Source organism: Danio rerio, chromosome 1 (assembly GCF_052040795.2).
Source record: "Danio rerio strain M-AB ecotype USA chromosome 1, GRCz13ab, whole genome shotgun sequence".
NCBI lineage: Eukaryota > Metazoa > Chordata > Actinopteri > Cypriniformes > Danionidae > Danio > Danio rerio.
Window position 1 is genome coordinate 61,035,843 of NC_141021.1, and position 11,658 is coordinate 61,047,500.

Below are 11,658 nucleotides of genomic sequence, written 5' to 3' on the forward strand. Positions count from 1 at the left end.
CTGAAGGATTTCTTGTTTCTTTTAGTTTGACTGAAATAATCAAAATAATTTAATGAAAATCTGCTAAGGTCAATATTATAAGTCCCCTTAATAAGTAAGAAATCATTTGAAGAATTTGAAGGACATGAGAAATAGCTTTTTGCCATAAAATATAAACAACTTTGATAGGAAATATCTCAATTATAAAATATAAATTACTTCATTATAAAATACTTAAAAATACTTACTTTAATAAAATGTGTGCAGGAGCTTAAAAAACTAAAATGCATCCTTTTCTTCAGAAGCTGCATAAACCAACAGTGCACTGATTTATTTTTTCCAGCAGTCAGATCAAATGTGTTGAGAATGGCTCTCTCTAGTGGTGAAATGTGGCATCGCATCTCTGAGTAACACCTGTAGGAGGAACTCATCTGAGTTCTTGCTGATTCTTATCTAAACATTATTAGTTCCATAATGTATTGCAGAACACTCCTGGAGCTCTTGGTGTGGTATAATTTGGTAACAGGTTTGGTATAATTATTTGGTACAATTATATTACTATTACATCTGCACAACTCTGGTTTACACTCATTGACACATGCCCTTAAGTGTAATTGTATTGTTTACAATTTTTTATTTTTTTATGTATATTTTTAGATTACATGTTATGTATAATTGTATTTATTGTAATTTCTTTCTAAAATGCTACTTTTGTATTAATATTATATGTTAGGCACTTGGGGTCTGAGAGTACATGTACCTGTACATGTGGTTAAATTGACAATAGAGCTGACTTTGACTATGTGTTTATGGGTGGGACTATGGGTGGGCTAACATGTAAGTACAATGTAAAAACCTTTATGTACATAATAACTGTACCAAATGATTCATTAAATTGTAAGAACAAAGCAATTAAGGACAATTCATATAAGATGTGACCTGTTATTATATATTTATATTAGAACTATAGCACACATGAACTATAGCAACTAATAATAATATTATAGTTTTTGATCCATACTACTTTAAAAATTTAACCCCAATTTGGGGTCAAATGTGGCCTAACCCAAGCATTGTTTTCATGGTGTCATTTAAAGTTAATTGAATGAATTAACCTAATGTTCGTTCTGTTCATATTTTTAGTTGTTTAGTGTTTCCCAACCCTGTTCCTGGAGGAACACCAACAGTACATATTTTGCATGTCTCCCTAATCTGACGCATTACCCTCAGGTTTTGGAGTCTCTTCTTATATTCTGATGAGCTGATTCAGGTGTGTTTAATTAAGGAGAGGTTGAAAATGTGTACTGTTGGTGTGTGTTCAGGAACAGGCTTGGGAAACGCTGGTCTAGACTGTGTGTGTGTGTGTGTTTGTGAGGTTGTTTCTGAGTATTTTCAGCCCTGATGGCGTTCGTAGTTCATCAGCTCTGCACTGAGGTAAGTCTGATATTATTTGCCTGTGGGCTCTGTGGTTCATCTATATTGATACTCGTTTTCTATTTAAGTGGACGCGGCCGTATGCAAATGTTCGTCAACATGCAAAAACACAATCATCCAGTCGACCACTGCAGCTCTGGAGGAGTTTTAGACAGATTTGCATGAAGGCAATGCAACCCTCCTCACGCAAATGACAGACGATGATTACTGCGCAAACATCCTTACTTTAATTACACGATAAAACTTGCTGGGTTGTTATAGTGCAAAGTTGGGTCAAATATGGACAAATCCAACCCTTAGGTTAACAAGTGCCATTTAAATAAATGTTATTGAAAAATGGGTAAGGGTTTGTTCATATTTGACCCAACTCTGGGTTACAGTAAGAGTTATGTGCATTTTTCATGTGGAAATCTACAAAAATAAAACATAATTTTGGTGTAAAGCGGAATATATTTAGCAACACAATTTAAAGATGTTATAAATAAGATCATTTGTACAGGTATAGGAAAACATAAGACATTCTCAGATTGTTTTGATGAGGGCCTAAAGATTTACTATGCATTTAATTAAAATGTTATTGTTTGTTTTATTGTATGATAATTGGTCAACATTTGTTCCACATTTCAAATTAAAATACTGTAATTTGGAGCATTTTTTGAGAAATATGGATATAAATAACACACGTTTTCATCAGGGTTGTTCTTCCAAACATTGCTCTAAGTGTTTTGAAGTAAAATAAATACACTTATTTGGTACACCTAACTAGTACCAGGTTGGACTCCCTTTTGCCTTCATCCTTTGTGGTGTAGATTCGACAAGCTACTGGAAATATTCCTCAGAGATTTTGCTCCATATTGTCATGATAGCATCACACAGTTGCTGCAGATTTGTCGGCTGCACATCCATGATGCCAATCTCCCGTTCCACCACATCCCAAAGCTGCTCGATTGGATTGAGCTCTGGTGACTGTGGAGGCCATTTGAGTACAGTGAACTCATCGTCATGTTCAAGAAACCAGTCTGAGATGATTGAGCTTTATGACATGCTGCGTTATCCTGCTGGAAGTAGCCATCAGAAGATGGAGACACTGTGCTCATAAAGGGATGGACATGGTCAGCAGCAATACTCAGGTAGGCTGTGGCGTTGATGCTCAATTGGTACTAATGGACCCAAAGAAAATCTCCCCCACACCATTACACCACCACCAGCAGCCTGAACCGCTGATACAAGGCAGGATGATCCATGCTTTCATGCTGTTGAGGTTGTTGAGCATCTGAATGTGTCAGCAGAAATGGAGACTCATCAGAGCAGCAACGTTTCTCCAATCTTCTATTGTCCAGTTTTGGTGAGTCTGTGTGAATTGTAGCCTCAGTTTCCTGTTCTTAGCTGACAGGAGCGGCACCCGGTGTGCTCTTCTGCTGCTGTAGCCCATCCGCCTCAAGGTTGGCCGTGTTGTGTGTTCAGAGATGCTCTTCTGCAGAGCTCGGTTGTAGCGAGTGCTTATTTGAGTTGCTGTTGCCTTTCTATCAGCTGGAACCAGTCTGGCCATTCTCCTCTGACCTCTGGCCTCATCAACAAGGCATTTGCGCCCACAGAACTGCCGCTCACTGGATGTTTCCTCTTTGTCGGAGCATTCTCTGTAAACCCTAGAGATGGTTGTGCGTGAAAATCCCAGTAGATCAGCAGTTTCTGAAATACTCAGAGCAGCCCGTCTGGCAGCAACAACCATGCCACGTTCAAAGTCACTTAAATCCCCTTCCTTCCCCATTCTAATGCTCGCTTTGAACTGCAGCAGATCCTCTTGACCATGTCGACATGCCGAAATGCAGTGAGCTGCTGCCATGTGATTGGCTGATTAGAAATAACAAGCAGTTGAACAGGTGTACCTAATAGAGTGGCCAGTGGGTGTATGTTGTCATTTGTAAACAAGACAATGACAATGTTTTCACTTTATAAGAATTAAAAAATAAATATTAATGGAATAACTCTGACTTGCAAATATTTAAAAAAAATGAAAGCAAATATAATTTTGGCAAATTGCATTTTCTGGAAAAACAAATAGATCTAAATGACAATATTTGCGCTTGAAATTTGAAAGGAATCTTACCCGACTGGTGGCACGTTGGTGAAGCAAGAAGGTTGCTGGTTCGAGTCTCGGCTGGGTCAGTTGGTGTTTCTGTGTGGAGTTTGCATGTTCTCCCCGTGTTGGTGTGGGTTTCCTCCGGGTGCTCTGGTTTCCCCCACAGTCCAAACACATGCGCTATAGGGGAACTGATCAACTAAATTGTCCGTAGTGTATGTGTGTGAATGAGTGTGTATGGGTGTTTCCCAGAGATGGGTTGCAGCTGGAAGGGCATTCCCTGCGTAAAACATATGCTGGATAAGTTGGCGGTTCATTCCGCTGTGGCGAATAAAGGGACTAAGCCGAAAAGAAAATAAATAAATACACACCAGACCTTTAAGAACACATTTAGCTCCAACACACACCTGTGCAGAAAATACAGAGAAAATGAGAATTTGTTCTTAATCCTCTCCATTACATCTTTTCCATCTGCCCCCTTATGCTACAGAACAAATCACTGTTGTCCAACGACTTAGCTATAATTAACCTAGTTAACCTAATTATCATAGTTATAGTCTCTAAATTGCACTGTGAAGCTGAATACTCGTATCTTGCGAAATACTATCATCATGGCAAAGACAAGTTAATTAGTTAATAGAAATTAGTTGTTAAAAGCATGGAAACTCAGTTGTTAGCACTGTGGCCTCAGCAGTTCGAGTCCTGGCTGGGTAAGTGGGCATTTCTGTGAGGAGTTTGCATGTTCTCCCCGTGTTGGCATGGGTTTCCTCCGGGTGCTCCGGTTTCCCCACAGTCCAAACACATGCGCTATATGGGGAATTGATGAACTAAAGTGCCCGTAGTGTATGAGTGTGTGTGTAAATGAGTATTTTCCAGTACTGGGTTGTGGCTGGAAGGGCATCCGCCGTAAAACATATGCTGGATTAGTTTGTGGCTCTTTAACTGTGGCGACTTCTGATGAAAGAAGGGACTAAGCAGAAGGAAAATTAATAAAGGAATGAATGTTAAAACTGTGTAAACGTGTTGGAAACTCCCTCCGTTAAACAGCACTTAAAAAGTAATTAGAATTTCACTAAAGAGCTAATGATTTTGTCTTCAACAATAGATGAGCATAAATGAGTTGACTATCTTTATCTGTTTAAATGCACCATACATTGTCTACATCTACTAAGATATTTTGAAAATGGAGTGTATACTTATTTATGCTGAGCACTGTGGCATATTTAGTGTGTGTATGTGTGTGCTGATACAGAGAAGCGCACGCACGCAGAGGGAGAGAGAGAGAGAGAGAAGCAGGGCGTTCGTGTTCTCTCTGTCAAAGCTTTAGCGTTAAGATTCTCCCGGTCACGCCTGCCGCATCCAGCACAACCGGGAATAGCGTTTCCCTCCCGTCAGAAACCGACACACAGCAGAGAGAATCGTTCGCTGTCGGTTGAAGATCTCAGAAAAGCCGCCGAGGCCTGCGCTGTTTTCCGTCTCTATTGTACGCAGCAGCCGTGAATCCATGACAGCCGCATCTTCCATTGATCTGTTGATTTCTGCTGGATCTTCTGCATCTCCACCACCGCTGTCCTTTACCACATCACAACATCTGGCCACGAACACCTCGCTCAAATCCCACCGAAAAATCCTCGTTTTGACGAAGAAACCCTCTCCCGTTTAACACACATGCTGAATGTAGATGCGAGCGCAGCCTTTTTTATTCATATATTCCGGTGTTTTCAGTCGTCGTGTGGCTATTTGTGATTTATTCATCATCAGCCATCGTTTACACCGAGCAGGCCGTGACTTTTAGTCACGGACACCATCCACGATGGGTTTCTGCGCTAAATTTCGCGATTGTTGTTGACGATCGCTGTCTTTATTCCTCCCCTTCACGGATTTAAACCGTTTTTTCCGTTGGTTCGTGAGGACGGGGAGCGGCGCCAGGCGGGATTTCGCGCCCGCAGCAAACCAAACGACGCATTTGTTTATCTCTAAACTCACTTTTATTATCAAGACTGAGATTAATATTTGTTTTCAGTGAAAATCGACTGTCTACCAGAGGAGGATTATCGTGTGTACGGCCACGGAGTGGGAGCGGGGATTTTACCACACGCAAATATAGCATTCTTTACCTCACCTGAAATCCGTATTGTGAATATTACAGATATTTAAGCCTTTAATCGTCGACTAAAATCTTCCATCCACCCGAAGAGGATCATCTTCAGCCCATCGTCTCATTGCAATACCCTTGACGATCAACAGTTCGTCGCGTAAAGACGATATGCCTCAAAATCCGCGCGAATAATCGGAGCGGTTGAAAGACTCTCACAATGACTAATACTAATAAACCAACATGTCTCTCGACAACACTCGCGGACGCTTTTAGTGATATATGCTAATTTATCTCATCGAGAAGGCCAGGAGACTGTGTTCACGTTGGATTTTGTGTTTATCATTATTATTCTGCGCACTGTAAGGTGGATTATTCCGATCTGAACTATCATGTTTTTGGTCTCTTTACCGTGTGGAAGATGGCAGCTGATTAAATTTTAATCTTGATGCATTCTGGCGACACGAGAGCAGCAGAGGAGAAGCGATTGAGTCGGGGAGGAGAGGCGAGAGGAGAGGGAGAGGAGGAGAGGAGGATGTAGGGTGGATACGGAGTACCACAAGGTAAGGATGAATGAATGAAACGAAAAACAGCACAATCACAAACATTTTCCACACACAAATCAGCCCTCATCACGCACGTTTACAGCTGAGAATTGTATTAATGGCATTTCAGATTTATAAACATGCCTGGGTTTCCTCATAATTTCATATTTTATTTATAAAAATAACATAAATAGCTCAGGACAAACCAATCCCTGAAGTGTTGCTGTAAGTACTCCCACCTACACACATTTAAATGCACGTCATTGTGCACACACAAACACCACTGTACACATTGTGCATGCACAGACTTATATATCATTGCCACACACACACACACACACACACACATTGTGGTATTTTTTCATTGAATGTAAATTGAGTTACAGGCCAGAGGCGAGCCGAGCGCTGTGGTGCGTGAGTGGTGTGTAAATGTGCTGGCGCCACTGACTGCTGGTGCATTCTGACAGACCTCCATCTCTCCCCACCCAACATCTCCTCCATCTCTCGCATGCTGCATCTTCTCCTGAGACATGCATGAGGCGGTGTGTGTGCGTCTGTGTGTTATTTGGGCACAGCGTTTGATATGATTGCTGTAAGTGAGCTAAACCTGAAACAAAAGCCTCCATCCTCCCACCCTCCATTTTTTGGAGGAATATTTGATTCAGTAGGCCTGAGTAATGCGTTTATCGCATTATAAAAGTATACTTTTTTTTGCGCACATCTGTGGATACACCTGTTTGTGTGTATTCCAGGTTACTAATCTACATTTTAGGTAATAACGCTGTCTTTATATATAGATTTGACAAATTCAGTGGATGTCATTGGTAGGGCTGTGCGATTTTGGGAAAATATGGAATTGAGGTTTTTATTAAATTTATTTGTTTTTTAGACCGAAATTGTGATTTCGATTTGATTTGCGTGATTTTTGTAGTCAAGATTCAGCTCAATATTCTGTATTAGCTTCTTACTGCATGAGTGTTATTTATAAAAAAAGAACTGAAAAGATATTAACTTAAATTAGCAAACAACTCTGAATTAGTACTTCGCTTTTTCCTGTAGCTACTAGATTGAGTGTTACTGGCAATACTTTTAGTTGACTTTGTAGCAAGACGCTCCTCATATTATTTAGGTGCTGGTTGTTGTATTTCCTCGTACTGTGGCAACAATTCTGCGACAGCTCTTACAAATTACCTGATTTTGTTTGGTGTCTGTGACTTTAAAACTAAGATATTCCCATATTACCGACGTGCTGTTTTTCTTATAAATTCATCTATTAATGCTTCTGTAGTGGCAGATGCCATCATTCCAGTCATCTGCGCTTTTCTGCTTGTTTTTTATTGTGGGCGTTCCACATAGTTTGATCGCGCAATTCTGATTGGACAGAATGAAAGTGTGCTCACTCAGTTAGCTAGTAAGTCTGTCACACAAAGACTGCAGTTGCACGTTTGCTCTGGGTGGGAGAAGATAAATCTTACATATTGTAATTATTTTATATATATTATATTATTTTTGTATATCGCAGCCTCTTGTGATTAGCTAATCGCAACGTTTCAAATCACAATTGCGATTCAATTTCAAAAAATCACACAGCCATAGTCATTGCTTGATGAGAACGTTTGCACGAAAATATGGTGTATATGATATTTTTAGTCAAGTAATATACATTTCATTTCATATAATATACATATAATATACATTCCATTTCATATACAATTACATTTCATATACATGCATTTCATTTTACAACAGAACTACCACTCTAAAAATTTATGTATCGCAACAATAAGTTATTTTTATGTGACTGTAACTTACTTTAATAAGTTAATCATGTTTCTGCTAATGTTATTAAAAGTTTAACTTAATATTTTTAGTGAGCTTGATTTAATGTATAAGTTAAGATGACTCGAAAGGAAATTGTTTATTTAGTAAAAAAAATAAGGCAATCATGTTTTTACAGTGTAATTACAAAGTTAAATCAAATTAACTTGAAGTCACTTCAACTTAAATTCTATTAAACTGACTTAAAACAGCTTGTTTGACTTACAAAATTAAGCTGAAGCATGATTAATACTTGAATAAGTCATAGTTAGGCCCACACGGAATCTGCGCGTGCAGAGATTTTCCGCAGAATTCCACAGATTTCTGGAGATTTCTAGCCCATTATTAGTTCTATTTATTTACTTGAGTAAATGTGTAAATCTGAATTTATTCAGTTTTTATTCAGTAATTTATTATTTTTTATTTAATATATTAGGGTTTTAGTTATGATACTCCGCTGGATACTCCCAAAATAATTCCGCAGAAATCTGCAGATTTTTACCAAAATTCTCTGCAGAAATAGCAAAAAAACGTCCGCAGAATCTGTCTAACTCTGGTCATAGTTAGGGCCAGAATGAATCTGCGGACATTTATTGCTATTTCTGAAGAGAATTTTGTAAAAAAAAAAATCTGCGGATTTATGCGGAATGATTTTAAGAGGATCATAACTAAAAACTTAACATATGAAATAAAAAATAATGCATTTTGAACTTTTATTTAATGTTTACAATGTAGGCATGGGATGAGAACCGTGTTCAAGGTATACCGCGGTTTGGAAAAGTCAAGGTTTTAAAACCGCCAAAATATTCTATAATACCGCTCCCAAGTTTGTTTAAGATATTTTATTTACATTTTGTTTTAGTTTTTTAGGACAGCAGTAACTTCAGCAGAAAAAAAATTCAAAGATGCTGTTTTAAATCGTAAATAAATGTGTGTTTTTGAAACAAATGAAGACAGCAGAAGTAAATGGTTTATTTTAATTAAATAGCCTGACGTGTTTACTGCAGCAAAATATCATAAATCTTTCCAAAAATAGAAAATATTGCTTTCAAATGGGAAAAAAGTTTACCCAGAAATTTAAAAAGAATATATATTGGAGCATAATAATATAGTAATTGCAATACCGTGATAGCGTAAAGGGATATTTTTATCCAAGGGTATCATACCGTCAGAATCATATACCAGCCCATGCCCATTACAATGCAAATCCAATTTGGTAAACAAAGCAAGTCTCTAGTATATTATAAAAGACAGAAATTATTACTTTACAAACTGTATTGTACATAAATCATATGAACATTTTAATATCACTATTATTAAATCATAATAATATTAGTGGAATGAATTAAAAAAACAGAATAAATATAAATTTACTCACATTTACACAAGTAAACACGTAGACGTAGATAGGCGAAAAAATGCGGATTTCTGCGCACACACATTCCATGTGGGCCTCGTTATGGTTAACATAAAGACATGTATGTACTATTGACCGTACGATATTATTACTATTATTATTTAATTAGTTTTTTTGAAGTATTTATGAATTTATTTATGCGTGATGTCAGTTTTTCTACAAAACAATGCAAGTGCTCGTTTGCCGTCGGATGTGTACTGTAGATAAACAAATGTGTGTGTGTTTAATAGACAGATCTATAGAGACAACAGGGAGTGTGTGTGTGTGTGTGTGTGTGTGTGTGTGTGTGTGTGTGTTTATAAAGGAGCACATAATGATCTTGTGAAGATTCACGGCTGATTGAGCGAAGAAAGACTCGAACACAAACACATGCAAAACCACTGGTCACTAGTCAAAGCAAGTGGACCCAGAGCAGAGAATAATGTCGGATGAAAAGCAGTATATCACTGCTGTTGCATGAGTTCAGTCATAAGCAGATAAGTATTGACCCCCGAGCCGACAGGTTATTTATTTATCCTCTAACATTTGTGGTCATATTTATAGTGTCTGATAAATAGGGATTATTTATGTGTGCTGGTTTCGCTCTCTCAGCAGAGCTGGTGTTCTCTGCTTGGGAAAAGGCAAGATTTTATTGCAGCGTATAGAAGTCTTTAGTAAGCTGATTTAAATAAAATGGCGATTTTATCACAGCGTATAGAAGCCATTTGACTGCTGATTTACATGGGAAAAAGCCTTTATAGACTTATCTTAACAGAGTTTGGGAAACGTCTTCAAGGTTCCTGCTTGTCTGTAAAAGGTGTTAAATGGGATTTGTAAAATTTAAGGCCATAAAAAGTCTTTCTCATGAGAGTTCTTAAGTTTGACATGATCAATATGTTCCCCGTGTTGGCGTGGGGGCTCTGGTTTCCCCATAAGTCCTAAGGCATGGTAAGCTGTAGCGTATGTGTGTGATTGAGTGTGTATGGGTGTTCACAGTGATGCGTTGCAGCTAAAATGCGTCCGCTGTGTAAAACATATGCTGGATAAGTTGGCGGTTCATTCCGCTGTTGTGACCCCTGATTAACAAAGGAACTAAGCTGAAAAGAAAACAAATGAATGAAAATTTTATTTGATTTAAAAATTAAGGCATGAATGTTTTACAGTGTCACTACATTGCCTAAAATGTTTGTTAAATCAAATAAACTTTATTTTAACTTTATTTTGACTTATTTTAGCTTAAAACAGTTTGAAAAAAACATGCTGAAGCTTGAATAACTTATTTTAATAAGCTATTGTTAACTTAAAGACATGCTTAATTATTGATCATACAATAATATTACTAATATTAATAATATTATTATCATTACAATTAAAACTATGAATATTCTTTCTTTATGCATTGATTTGTTCAGATATCTTGCATAAAACGACGCCAGAAATACAAGAAAATTGCATGTTCATTCTCAATGTTTGCATCTGGATTTTACCTGGATAGAATTATGAAAATATTGGGCTCTATTTTAACAATCTAGGTGCAAAGTCCAAGTGCAAAATCCACTTTTGCTATTTTACAGACGGACAAATCCACATTGCGCCACGGCGCATGGTCTAACAGGGTTGAGCTTATTCTCTTAATGAGTTATGAGTTGGCCAACAAGGAATCTGCGCGCGCAGAATTCTGCAGATTTTTAGCTCATCATTGATTGTTTATTTATTTGTGTAAATTCATATTTATTCATTTTTTAAATTAACTTCAGTAATATAATTGACTAATATGAAAATGTTCTTAAGATTTATTGACAATATAGTTTGTACAGTAATATTTTCTGTGTTTTGGTAGAGATATTATATTGGAGACTTGCTTTGTTTGCCAAATAAAGTGGATCTAATTGGATTTGCATTGTAAACATTAAATACAAGTTTGAGGTATTACTTTTATATTTCATATAATAAGGTTTTAGTTATCATACTCCCAAAATAATTCAGAAATCCACAGATTTTGTACAAAATTCTGCGCAAAAAAAGCAAAAAACATCCACAGATTCTGTCTGGCTTTAGTTATAGTAAATATAGTTACAGTTAAGCGCAAAGATTTGTTTCAAAGCTATTTCTAAATTCAGTTCTAATATCCAGCAAGGGAATAAATGAACAAAAATAATGAAGTGTGTTCAAAAAAGCTTGTTTTTAATAAAACTAATATAAATATGCATATAATAAATAATACTGCTAATAATAATAACATTATACAAAAGCAAATTGTCATGAATAAACTGAAAAGCCCCCGAGATGAAGAAGGCATGAAGGCAGTGGT

At 37.2% G+C, this 11,658-nt stretch overlaps 2 protein-coding genes across 5 annotated transcripts in view; one reads left to right on the forward strand and one right to left on the reverse strand.

Moving 5' to 3' along the window:
- Positions 1 to 5,773, reverse strand: part of adgrl1.1 (adhesion G protein-coupled receptor L1.1) — a 36,113-nt gene extending 30,340 nt beyond the window's left edge. The window contains exon 1 of one of the 2 annotated variants that reach the window (XM_087238140.1): positions 5,616 to 5,773. The gene's annotated coding sequence lies outside the window, so the exon portion shown is untranslated. Of the gene's footprint in view, positions 1 to 4,759; positions 5,411 to 5,615 lie in introns of those variants that run through there. The other variant, XM_087238139.1, reaches the window with a different exon arrangement.
- Positions 4,762 to 11,658, forward strand: part of adgrl1b (adhesion G protein-coupled receptor L1b) — a 58,878-nt gene continuing 51,981 nt past the window's right edge. For all 3 annotated transcript variants that reach the window (XM_087234993.1, NM_001443433.1, NM_001443434.1), the window contains 1 exon segment: positions 4,762 to 6,151. The gene's annotated coding sequence lies outside the window, so the exon portion shown is untranslated.